We start from the raw sequence: 11,987 nt of genomic DNA, 5'->3' as shown, positions 1-11,987 counted from the left end.
CACTGCGGAGGGAATCTCTGGGTTCTGCTCCTCTCAACAGTGGGAAATCTCGGGTAGTCCACTGTTGTCACTGCGGAGGGAATCTCTGGGTTCCTGCTCCTCTCAACAGTGGGACATCTTGGGCAAATTAGTCCACTGTTGTCACTGCGGAGGGAATCTCTGTGTTCCTGCTCCTCTCAACCGAGTGGGAAATTTAGGGCAAATTAGTCTACTGTTGTCACTGCGGAGGGAATCTCTGGGTTCCTGCTGCTCTCAACAGTGGGAAATCTTGGGCAAATTAGTCCACTGTTGTCACTGCGGAGGGAATCTCTGGGTTCCTGCTCCTCTGGACAGTGGGAAATCTAGGACAAATTAGTCGACTGTTGTCACTGCAGAGGGAATCTCTGGGTTTGTGCTCCTCTCAACAGTGGGAAATTTAGGGCAAATTCGTCCACTGTTGTCACTGCGGAGGGAATCTCTGGGTTCCTGCTCCTCTCAACAGTGGGAAATCTAGGGCAAATTAGTCCACTGTTGTCACTGCGGAGGGAATCTCTGGGTTCCTGCTCCTCTCAAACCGTTGGAAATCTAGGGCAAATTAGTGCACTGCTGTCACTGCGGAGGGAATCTCTGCGTTCCTGCTCCTCTCAACAGTGGGAAATCTAGGGCAAATTAGTCCACTGTTGTCACTTCGGAGGGAATCTCTGGGTTCCTGCTCCTCTCAACAGTGGGAAATTTAGGGCAAATTAGTCCACTGTTGTCACTGTGGAGGGAATCTCTGGGTTCCAGCTCCTCTCAACAGTGGGAAATCTAGGGCAAATTAGTCCACTGTTGTCACTGCGGAGGGAATCTCTGGGTTCCTGCTCCTCTCAACAGTGGGAAATTTAGGGCAATTAGTCCACTGTTGTCACTGCGGAGGGAATCTCTGGGTTCCTGCTGCTTTCAACAGTGGGAAATCTTGGACAAATTAGTCCACTGTTGTCACTGCGGAGGGAATCTCTGGGCTCCTGGTTTCCTGCTCCTCTAAACAGTGGGATATTTAGGGCAAATTAGTCCACTGTTGTCACTGCGGAGGGAATCTCTGGGTTCCTGCTCCTCTCAACCGAGTGGGAAATTTAGGGCAAATTAGTCTACTGTTGTCACTGCGGAGGGAATCTCTGGGTTCCTGCTCCTCTCAACAGTGGGAAATTTAGGGCAAATTAGTCCACTGTTGTCACTGCGGAGGGAATCTTTGGGTTCCTGCTCCTCTCAACAGTGGGAAATTTAGGGCAAATTAGTCCACTGTTGTCACTGCGGAGGGAATCTCTGGGTTCCTGCTCCTCTCAACAGTGGGAAATTTAGGGCAAATTAGTCCACTGTTGTCACTGCGCAGGGAATCTCTGGGTTCCTGCTCCTCTCAACAGTGGGAAATCTAGGGCAAATTAGTGCACTGCTGTCAAAGCGGAGGGAATCTCTGCGTTCCTGCTCCTCTCAACCGTGGGAAATCTAGGACAAATTAGTCGACTGTTGTCACTGCGGAGGGAATCTCTGGGTTCCTGCTCCTCTCAACAGTGGGAAATTTAGGGCAAATTAGTCCATTGTTGTCACTGCAGAGGGAATCTCTGGGTTCCTGCTCCTCTCAACAGTGGGAAATCTAGGGCAAATTAGTGCACTGCTGTCACTGCGGAGGGAATCTCTGCGTTCCTGCTCCTCTCAACAGTGGGAAATTTAGGGCAAATTAGTCCACCTTTGTCACTTCGGAGGGAATCTCTGGGTTCCTGCTCCTCTCAACAGTGGGAAATTTAGGGCAAATTAGTCCACTGTTGTCACTGCGGAGGGAATCTCTGGGTTCCTGCTCCTCTCAACAGTGGGAAATTTAGGGCAAATTAGTCCACTGTTGTCATTGCGGAGGGAATCTCTGGGTTCCTGCTCCTCTCAACAGTGGGAAATTTAGGGCAAATTAGTCCACTGTTGTCACTGCGGAGGGAATCTCTGGGTTCCTGCTCCTCTCAACAGTGGGACATCTTGGGCAAATTAGTCCACTGTTGTCACTGCGGAGGGAATCTCTGTGTTCCTGCTCCTCTCAACCGAGTGGGAAATTTAGGGCAAATTAGTCTACTGTTGTCACTGCGGAGGGAATCTCTGGGTTCCTGCTGCTCTCAACAGTGGGAAATCTTGGGCAAATTAGTCCACTGTTGTCACTGCGGAGGGAATCTCTGGGTTCCTGCTCCTCTGGACAGTGGGAAATCTAGGACAAATTAGTCGACTGTTGTCACTGCAGAGGGAATCTCTGGGTTTGTGCTCCTCTCAACAGTGGGAAATTTAGGGCAAATTCGTCCACTGTTGTCACTGCGGAGGGAATCTCTGGGTTCCTGCTCCTCTCAACAGTGGGAAATCTAGGGCAAATTAGTCCACTGTTGTCACTGCGGAGGGAATCTCTGGGTTCCTGCTCCTCTCAAACCGTTGGAAATCTAGGGCAAATTAGTGCACTGCTGTCACTGCGGAGGGAATCTCTGCGTTCCTGCTCCTCTCAACAGTGGGAAATCTTGGGCAAATTAGTCCACTGTTGTCACTTCGGAGGGAATCTCTGGGTTCCTGCTCCTCTCAACAGTGGGAAATTTAGGGCAAATTAGTCCACTGTTGTCACTGTGGAGGGAATCTCTGGGTTCCTGCTCCTCTCAACAGTGGGAAATCTAGGGCAAATTAGTCCACTGTTGTCACTGCGGAGGGAATCTCTGGGTTCCTGCTCCTCTCAACAGTGGGAAATTTAGGGCAATTAGTCCACTGTTGTCACTGCGGAGGGAATCTCTGGGTTCCTGCTGCTTTCAACAGTGGGAAATCTTGGACAAATTAGTCCACTGTTGTCACTGCGGAGGGAATCTCTGGGCTCCTGGTTTCCTGCTCCTCTAAACAGTGGGATATTTAGGGCAAATTAGTCCACTGTTGTCACTGCGGAGGGAATCTCTGGGTTCCTGCTCCTCTCAACCGAGTGGGAAATTTAGGGCAAATTAGTCTACTGTTGTCACTGCGGAGGGAATCTCTGGGTTCCTGCTCCTCTCAACAGTGGGAAATTTAGGGCAAATTAGTCCACTGTTGTCACTGCGGAGGGAATCTTTGGGTTCCTGCTCCTCTCAACAGTGGGAAATTTAGGGCAAATTAGTCCACTGTTGTCACTGCGGAGGGAATCTCTGGGTTCCTGCTCCTCTCAACAGTGGGAAATTTAGGGCAAATTAGTCCACTGTTGTCACTGCGCAGGGAATCTCTGGGTTCCTGCTCCTCTCAACAGTGGGAAATCTAGGGCAAATTAGTGCACTGCTGTCAAAGCGGAGGGAATCTCTGCGTTCCTGCTCCTCTCAACCGTGGGAAATCTAGGACAAATTAGTCGACTGTTGTCACTGCGGAGGGAATCTCTGGGTTCCTGCTCCTCTCAACAGTGGGAAATTTAGGGCAAATTAGTCCATTGTTGTCACTGCGGAGGGAATCTCTGGGTTCCTGCTCCTCTCAACAGTGGGAAATCTAGGGCAAATTAGTGCACTGCTGTCACTGCGGAGGGAATCTCTGCGTTCCTGCTCCTCTCAACAGTGGGAAATTTAGGGCAAATTAGTCCACTGTTGTCACTTCGGAGGGAATCTCTGGGTTCCTGCTCCTCTCAACAGTGGGAAATTTAGGGCAAATTAGTCCACTGTTGTCACTGCGGAGGGAATCTCTGGGTTCCTGCTCCTCTCAACAGTGGGAAATTTAGGGCAAATTAGTCCACTGTTGTCATTGCGGAGGGAATCTCTGGGTTCCTGCTCCTCTCAACAGTGGGAAATTTAGGGCAAATTAGTCCACTGTTGTCACTGCGGAGGGAATCTCTGGGTTCGTGCTCCTCTCAACAGTGGGAAATCTAGGGCAAATTAGTGCACTCTTGTCACTGCGGAGGGAATCTCTGGGTTCCTGCTCCTCTCAACAGTGGGAAATTTAGGGCAAATTAGTCCACTGTTGTCACTCCGGAGGGAATCTCTGGGTTCCTGCTCCTCTCAACAGTGGGAAATCTCGGGCAAATTAGTCCACTGTTGTCACTGCAGAGGGAATCTCTGGGTTCCTGCTCCGCTCAACCGAGTGGGAAATTTAGGGCAAATTAGTCTACTGTTGTCACTGCGGAGGGAATCTCTGGGTTCCTGCTCCTCTGGACTGTGGGAAATCTAGGGCAAATTAGTCCACTGTTGTCACTGCGGAGGGAATCTCTGGGTTCCTGCTCCTCTCAACCGTGGGAAATCTAGGACAAATTAGTCGACTGTTGTCACTGCGGAGGGAATCTCTGGGTTCGTGCTCCTCTCAACAGTGAGAAATTTAGGGCAAATTAGTCCACTGTTGTCACTGCGGAGGGAATCTCTGGGTTCCTGCTCCTCTCAACAGTGGGAAACCTAGGGCAAATTAGTGCACTGCTGTCACTGCGGAGGGAATCTCTGCGTTCCTGCTCCTCTCAACAGTGGGAAATTTAGGGCAAATTAGTCCACTGTTGTCACTTCGGAGGGAATCTCTGGGTTCCTGCTCCTCTGAACAGTGGGAAATTTAGGGCAAATTAGTCCACTGTTATCACTGCGGAGGGAATCTCTGGGTTCTGCTCCTCTCAACAGTGGGAAATCTCGGGCAAATTAGTCCACTGTTGTCACTGCGGAGGGAATCTCTGGGTTCCTGCTCCTCTCAACAGTGGGAAATCTTGGGCAAATTAGTCCACTGTTGTCACTGCGGAGGGAATCTCTGTGTTCCTGCTCCTCTCAACCGAGTGGGAAATTTAGGGCAAATTAGTCTACTGTTGTCACTGCGGAGGGAATCTTTGGGTTCCTGCTGCTCTCAACAGTGGGAAATCTTGGGCAAATTAGTCCACTGTTGTCACTGCGGAGGGAATCTCTGGGTTCCTGCTCCTCTGGACAGTGGGAAATCTAGGACAAATTAGTCGACTGTTGTCACTGCAGAGGGAATCTCTGGGTTTGTGCTCCTCTCAACAGTGGGAAATTTAGGGCAAATTAGTCCACTGTTGTCACTGCGGAGGGAATCTCTGGGTTCCTGCTCCTCTCAACAGTGGGAAATCTAGGGCAAATTAGTCCACTGTTGTCACTGCGGAGGGAATCTCTGGGTTCCTGCTCCTCTCAAACCGTTGGAAATCTAGGGCAAATTAGTGCACTGCTGTCACTGCGGAGGGAATCTCTGCGTTCCTGCTCCTCTCAACAGTGGGAAATTTAGGGCAAATTAGTCCACTGTTGTCACTGTGGAGGGAATCTCTGGGTTCCTGCTCCTCTCAACAGTGGGAAATCTAGGGCAAATTAGTCCACTGTTGTCACTGCGGAGGGAATCTCTGGGTTCCTGCTCCTCTCAACAGTGGGAAATTTAGGGCAATTAGTCCACTGTTGTCACCGCGGAGGGAATCTCTGGGTTCCTGCTGCTCTCAACAGTGGGAAATCTTGGGCAAATTAGTCCACTGTTGTCACTGCGGAGGGAATCTCTGGGCTCCTGCGTTCCTGCTCCTCTCAACAGTGGGAAATTTAGGGCAAATTAGTCCACTGTTGTCACTGCGGAGGGAATCTCTGGGTTCCTGCTCCTCTCAACCGAGTGGGAAATTTAGGGCAAATTAGTCTACTGTTGTCACTGCGGAGGGAATCTCTGGGTTCCTGCTCCTCTCAACAGTGGGAAATTTAGGGCAAATTAGTCCACTGTTGTCACTGCGGAGGGAATCTTTGGGTTCCTGCTCTTCTCAACAGTGGGAAATTTAGGGCAAATTAGTCCACTGTTGTCACTGTGGAGGGAATCTCTGGGTTCCTGCTCCTCTCAACAGTGGGAAATCTAGGGCAAATTAGTCCACTGTTGTCACTGCGGAGGGAATCTCTGGGTTCCTGCTCCTCTCAACAGTGGGAAATTTAGGGCAATTAGTCCACTGTTGTCACCGCGGAGGGAATCTCTGGGTTCCTGCTGCTCTCAACAGTGGGAAATCTTGGGCAAATTAGTCCACTGTTGTCACTGCGGAGGGAATCTCTGGGCTCCTGGGTTCCTGCTCCTCTCAACAGTGGGAAATTTAGGGCAAATTAGTCCACTGTTGTCACTGCGGAGGGAATCTCTGGGTTCCTGCTCCTCTCAACCGAGTGGGAAATTTAGGGCAAATTAGTCTACTGTTGTCACTGCGGAGGGAATCTCTGGGTTCCTGCTCCTCTCAACAGTGGGAAATTTAGGGCAAATTAGTCCACTGTTGTCACTGCGGAGGGAATCTTTGGGTTCCTGCTCTTCTCAACAGTGGGAAATTTAGGGCAAATTAGTCCACTGTTGTCACTGCGGAGGGAATCTCTGGGTTCCTGCTCCTCTCAACAGTGGGAAATTTAGGGCAAATTAGTCCACTGTTGTCACTGCGCAGGGAATCTCTGGGTTCCTGCTCCTCTCAACAGTGGGAAATCTAGGGCAAATTAGTGCACTGCTGTCAAAGCGGAGGGAATCTCTGCGTTCCTGCTCCTCTCAACCGTGGGAAATCTAGGACAAATTAGTCGACTGTTGTCACTGCGGAGGGAATCTCTGGGTTCCTGCTCCTCTCAACAGTGGGAAATTTAGGGCAAATTAGTCCACTGTTGTCACTGCGGAGGGAATCTCTGGGTTCCTGCTCCTCTCAACAGTGGGAAATCTAGGGCAAATTAGTGCACTGCTGTCACTGCGGAGGGAATCTCTGCGTTCCTGCTCCTCTCAACAGTGGGAAATTTAGGGCAAATTAGTCCACTGTTGTCACTTCGGAGGGAATCTCTGGGTTCCTGCTCCTCTCAACAGTGGGAAATTTAGGGCAAATTAGTCCACTGTTGTCACTGCGGAGGGAATCTCTGGGTTCCTGCTCCTCTCAACAGTGGGAAATTTAGGGCAAATTAGTCCACTGTTGTCATTGCGGAGGGAATCTCTGGGTTCCTGCTCCTCTCAACAGTGGAAAATTTAGGGCAAATTAGTCCACTGTTGTCACTGCGGAGGGAATCTCTGGGTTCCTGCTCCTCTCAACTGTGGGAAATTTAGGGCAAATTAGTCCACTGTTGTCACTGCGGAGGGAATCTCTGGGTTCCTGCTCCTCTGAACAGTGGGAAATTTAGGGCAATTCGTCCACTGTTGTCGCTGCGGAGAGAATCTCTAAGTTCTGCTCCTCTCAACAGTGGGAAATCTAGGGCAAATTAGTCCACCGTTGTCACTGCGGAGGGAATCTCTGGGTTCCTGCTCCTGTCAACCGTGGGAAATCTAGGACAAATTAGTCCACTGTTGTCACTGCGGAGGGAATCTCTGGGTTCCTGCTCCTCTCAACCGAGTGGGAAATTTAGGGCAAATTAGTCTACTGTTGTCACTGCGGAGGGAATCTCTGGGTTCCTGCTCCTCTCAACAGTGGGAAATTTAGAGCAATTAGTCCACTGTTGTCACTGCGGAGGGAATCTCTGGGTTCCTGCTCCTCTCAACAGTGGGAAATTTAGGACAATTGGTCCACTGTTGTCACTGCGGAGGGAATCTCTTGGTTCCTGCTCCTCTCAACAGTGGGAAATTTAGGGCAAATTAGTCCACTGTTGTCACTGCGCAGGGAATCTCTGGGTTCCTGCTCCTCTCAACAGTGGGAAATCTAGGGCAAATTAGTCCACTGTTGTCACTGCGGAGGGAATCTCTGGGTTCCTGCTCCTCTCAACAGTGGGAAATTTAGGGCAAATTAGTCCACTGTTGTCACTGCGCAGGGAATCTCTGGGTTCCTGCTCCTCTCAACAGTGGGAAATCTAGGGCAAATTAGTGCACTGCTGTCAAAGCGGAGGGAATCTCTGCGTTCCTGCTCCTCTCAACCGTGGGAAATCTAGGACAAATTAGTCGACTGTTGTCACTGCGGAGGGAATCTCTGGGTTCCTGCTCCTCTCAACAGTGGGAAATTTAGGGCAAATTAGTCCATTGTTGTCACTGCGGAGGGAATCTCTGGGTTCCTGCTCCTCTCAACAGTGGGAAATCTAGGGCAAATTAGTGCACTGCTGTCACTGCGGAGGGAATCTCTGCGTTCCTGCTCCTCTCAACAGTGGGAAATTTAGGGCAAATTAGTCCACTGTTGTCACTTCGGAGGGAATCTCTGGGTTCCTGCTCCTCTCAACAGTGGGAAATTTAGGGCAAATTAGTCCACTGTTGTCACTGCGGAGGGAATCTCTGGGTTCCTGCTCCTCTCAACAGTGGGAAATTTAGGGCAAATTAGTCCACTGTTGTCATTGCGGAGGGAATCTCTGGGTTCCTGCTCCTCTCAACAGTGGGAAATTTAGGGCAAATTAGTCCACTGTTGTCACTGCGGAGGGAATCTCTGGGTTCGTGCTCCTCTCAACAGTGGGAAATCTAGGGCAAATTAGTGCACTCTTGTCACTGCGGAGGGAATCTCTGGGTTCCTGCTCCTCTCAACAGTGGGAAATTTAGGGCAAATTAGTCCACTGTTGTCACTCCGGAGGGAATCTCTGGGTTCCTGCTCCTCTCAACAGTGGGAAATCTCGGGCAAATTAGTCCACTGTTGTCACTGCAGAGGGAATCTCTGGGTTCCTGCTCCGCTCAACCGAGTGGGAAATTTAGGGCAAATTAGTCTACTGTTGTCACTGCGGAGGGAATCTCTGGGTTCCTGCTCCTCTGGACTGTGGGAAATCTAGGGCAAATTAGTCCACTGTTGTCACTGCGGAGGGAATCTCTGGGTTCCTGCTCCTCTCAACCGTGGGAAATCTAGGACAAATTAGTCGACTGTTGTCACTGCGGAGGGAATCTCTGGGTTCGTGCTCCTCTCAACAGTGAGAAATTTAGGGCAAATTAGTCCACTGTTGTCACTGCGGAGGGAATCTCTGGGTTCCTGCTCCTCTCAACAGTGGGAAACCTAGGGCAAATTAGTGCACTGCTGTCACTGCGGAGGGAATCTCTGCGTTCCTGCTCCTCTCAACAGTGGGAAATTTAGGGCAAATTAGTCCACTGTTGTCACTTCGGAGGGAATCTCTGGGTTCCTGCTCCTCTGAACAGTGGGAAATTTAGGGCAAATTAGTCCACTGTTATCACTGCGGAGGGAATCTCTGGGTTCTGCTCCTCTCAACAGTGGGAAATCTCGGGCAAATTAGTCCACTGTTGTCACTGCGGAGGGAATCTCTGGGTTCCTGCTCCTCTCAACAGTGGGAAATCTTGGGCAAATTAGTCCACTGTTGTCACTGCGGAGGGAATCTCTGTGTTCCTGCTCCTCTCAACCGAGTGGGAAATTTAGGGCAAATTAGTCTACTGTTGTCACTGCGGAGGGAATCTTTGGGTTCCTGCTGCTCTCAACAGTGGGAAATCTTGGGCAAATTAGTCCACTGTTGTCACTGCGGAGGGAATCTCTGGGTTCCTGCTCCTCTGGACAGTGGGAAATCTAGGACAAATTAGTCGACTGTTGTCACTGCAGAGGGAATCTCTGGGTTTGTGCTCCTCTCAACAGTGGGAAATTTAGGGCAAATTAGTCCACTGTTGTCACTGCGGAGGGAATCTCTGGGTTCCTGCTCCTCTCAACAGTGGGAAATCTAGGGCAAATTAGTCCACTGTTGTCACTGCGGAGGGAATCTCTGGGTTCCTGCTCCTCTCAAACCGTTGGAAATCTAGGGCAAATTAGTGCACTGCTGTCACTGCGGAGGGAATCTCTGCGTTCCTGCTCCTCTCAACAGTGGGAAATTTAGGGCAAATTAGTCCACTGTTGTCACTGTGGAGGGAATCTCTGGGTTCCTGCTCCTCTCAACAGTGGGAAATCTAGGGCAAATTAGTCCACTGTTGTCACTGCGGAGGGAATCTCTGGGTTCCTGCTCCTCTCAACAGTGGGAAATTTAGGGCAATTAGTCCACTGTTGTCACCGCGGAGGGAATCTCTGGGTTCCTGCTGCTCTCAACAGTGGGAAATCTTGGGCAAATTAGTCCACTGTTGTCACTGCGGAGGGAATCTCTGGGCTCCTGCGTTCCTGCTCCTCTCAACAGTGGGAAATTTAGGGCAAATTAGTCCACTGTTGTCACTGCGGAGGGAATCTCTGGGTTCCTGCTCCTCTCAACCGAGTGGGAAATTTAGGGCAAATTAGTCTACTGTTGTCACTGCGGAGGGAATCTCTGGGTTCCTGCTCCTCTCAACAGTGGGAAATTTAGGGCAAATTAGTCCACTGTTGTCACTGCGGAGGGAATCTTTGGGTTCCTGCTCTTCTCAACAGTGGGAAATTTAGGGCAAATTAGTCCACTGTTGTCACTGTGGAGGGAATCTCTGGGTTCCTGCTCCTCTCAACAGTGGGAAATCTAGGGCAAATTAGTCCACTGTTGTCACTGCGGAGGGAATCTCTGGGTTCCTGCTCCTCTCAACAGTGGGAAATTTAGGGCAATTAGTCCACTGTTGTCACCGCGGAGGGAATCTCTGGGTTCCTGCTGCTCTCAACAGTGGGAAATCTTGGGCAAATTAGTCCACTGTTGTCACTGCGGAGGGAATCTCTGGGCTCCTGGGTTCCTGCTCCTCTCAACAGTGGGAAATTTAGGGCAAATTAGTCCACTGTTGTCACTGCGGAGGGAATCTCTGGGTTCCTGCTCCTCTCAACCGAGTGGGAAATTTAGGGCAAATTAGTCTACTGTTGTCACTGCGGAGGGAATCTCTGGGTTCCTGCTCCTCTCAACAGTGGGAAATTTAGGGCAAATTAGTCCACTGTTGTCACTGCGGAGGGAATCTTTGGGTTCCTGCTCTTCTCAACAGTGGGAAATTTAGGGCAAATTAGTCCACTGTTGTCACTGCGGAGGGAATCTCTGGGTTCCTGCTCCTCTCAACAGTGGGAAATTTAGGGCAAATTAGTCCACTGTTGTCACTGCGCAGGGAATCTCTGGGTTCCTGCTCCTCTCAACAGTGGGAAATCTAGGGCAAATTAGTGCACTGCTGTCAAAGCGGAGGGAATCTCTGCGTTCCTGCTCCTCTCAACCGTGGGAAATCTAGGACAAATTAGTCGACTGTTGTCACTGCGGAGGGAATCTCTGGGTTCCTGCTCCTCTCAACAGTGGGAAATTTAGGGCAAATTAGTCCACTGTTGTCACTGCGGAGGGAATCTCTGGGTTCCTGCTCCTCTCAACAGTGGGAAATCTAGGGCAAATTAGTGCACTGCTGTCACTGCGGAGGGAATCTCTGCGTTCCTGCTCCTCTCAACAGTGGGAAATTTAGGGCAAATTAGTCCACTGTTGTCACTTCGGAGGGAATCTCTGGGTTCCTGCTCCTCTCAACAGTGGGAAATTTAGGGCAAATTAGTCCACTGTTGTCACTGCGGAGGGAATCTCTGGGTTCCTGCTCCTCTCAACAGTGGGAAATTTAGGGCAAATTAGTCCACTGTTGTCATTGCGGAGGGAATCTCTGGGTTCCTGCTCCTCTCAACAGTGGAAAATTTAGGGCAAATTAGTCCACTGTTGTCACTGCGGAGGGAATCTCTGGGTTCCTGCTCCTCTCAACTGTGGGAAATTTAGGGCAAATTAGTCCACTGTTGTCACTGCGGAGGGAATCTCTGGGTTCCTGCTCCTCTGAACAGTGGGAAATTTAGGGCAATTCGTCCACTGTTGTCGCTGCGGAGAGAATCTCTAAGTTCTGCTCCTCTCAACAGTGGGAAATCTAGGGCAAATTAGTCCACCGTTGTCACTGCGGAGGGAATCTCTGGGTTCCTGCTCCTGTCAACCGTGGGAAATCTAGGACAAATTAGTCCACTGTTGTCACTGCGGAGGGAATCTCTGGGTTCCTGCTCCTCTCAACCGAGTGGGAAATTTAGGGCAAATTAGTCTACTGTTGTCACTGCGGAGGGAATCTCTGGGTTCCTGCTCCTCTCAACAGTGGGAAATTTAGGGCAAATTAGTCCACTGTTGTCACTGCGGAGGGAATCTTTGGGTTCCTGCTCCTCTCAACAGTGGGAAATTTAGGGCAAATTAGTCCACTGTTGTCACTGCAGAGGGAATCTCTGGGTTCCTGCTCCTCTCAACAGGGGGAAATTTAGGGCAAATTAGTCCACTGTTGTCACTGCGCAGGGA

The sequence above is a fragment of the Ornithodoros turicata genome, chromosome 9 (genome assembly GCF_037126465.1).
Source record: "Ornithodoros turicata isolate Travis chromosome 9, ASM3712646v1, whole genome shotgun sequence".
NCBI classification, from domain to species: Eukaryota; Metazoa; Arthropoda; class Arachnida; order Ixodida; family Argasidae; genus Ornithodoros; species Ornithodoros turicata.
The sequence above is the reverse complement of the archived record's forward strand: the minus strand, read 5'-3'. Positions refer to the sequence as shown.